Below are 1,361 nucleotides of genomic sequence, written 5' to 3'. Positions count from 1 at the left end.
AAGACATGTAATTTAACAGATACCATTGACATTCCCAAGTCAGGATAACCAACTCATTTGCTGCACGCCGGTCCTGGCATGTGGACAATCATTTATCACCTTCTTCCAAATACTAATAATGACTCAATGTCATTCTTCATCAGAAAACCCAGGACAAAAATCTTGGTTATACAGACTAGAAGACAAAAATCATGGCCCAGTAGAAGTATATGAAATACCAAAACTGTAACCTAGGAACAGAGATAGTATTTTGCCATGTACAGGATCTGGCTAAGAAACTGGAAAAAAAAAAGAAAGAATATGAATAAATTACCTATCTTCCGTATAGAAAAATGTAATGCACATTATCAACTGGACCATTCTATGAAGTGTTTTAGTTATTAGAAATAAATGCTACACATTATCTGGGGAAAACAGGGAATTTGAAGAAGTCATAAAAATGTGATGACTTGTCAGGAGGAGATGCTGCGAAACTTCAGGTGCTGTATCAAAACTAGGGAATAGGCAGCTTCAAGGCAAATGAAATTCACCACTAAAAAAAAAAAAAGCACTGGAAAAAAATTAACTTCAATCTGTCTTTTATGCTCTTGCCTTCTAATTAATGTATAGGAACAAGCAGTAGTTAACTCTTCCCAGGACCACAGTCAGTGAGAGACACCCTAGCCACCAGGTAAGGGATTCAGTAGCAGGCACTGACATCAACTAGATGAATTCTTAAACTGTGACTATGGAGTGTCAGACTCTCCTTGGGCCTCCAGCCCCAGCATCTCCTCTCACGGAAAGGTTAGGGAAGCAGCAAGAGAGAAATTAACAACTGCTTGATCAATGACTTCACAATCATATCTTGTCATCTTTGGAAGAAAAGTCAATGGAATGTTTGTGTTTGTATTACTTTGATATGGTTTACATGCATCCAGTAGGGCAAACAGTAGTGTGTGGGAAACCCCTACATCAGAAACATGAAGAAACCTCACTGACGAGCAGCTAGAAAAAATTAGGCCTGTGAAGTTATAACGATAAAAATGAACAAACAGGCAGGCATAGTCTGCTGAAATCAGCTGGCCTAATCTACCATTAGAAGAACCTAGATGATTGACAAACATGGCACATGTTTTAAGATTTTTTTTTTTTAACTAAAAAATTTTGCATAGAAGTATGAAGAATTTAGGTCACAGTTAAGGATCTGCAATAAAAAAAAGGTGAGTACAGATGATCTGTCTAGCCTTCCTTTCTGAGAAGCTGATAGCAGCAATCCTGAAGGAAACACCTAGAGAAACTGGTGTTTAAGTTTTGAACGTTTTTTATTTATACAGTATACTTCTCACTTAGAAAACAGAGACCTAAAGTATGCAGGAATCCCC

Source organism: Pygoscelis adeliae, unplaced genomic scaffold (genome assembly GCF_000699105.1).
Source record: "Pygoscelis adeliae isolate BGI_AS28 unplaced genomic scaffold, ASM69910v1 Scaffold487, whole genome shotgun sequence".
NCBI classification, from domain to species: Eukaryota; Metazoa; Chordata; class Aves; order Sphenisciformes; family Spheniscidae; genus Pygoscelis; species Pygoscelis adeliae.
The sequence above is the reverse complement of the archived record's forward strand: the minus strand, read 5'-3'. Positions refer to the sequence as shown.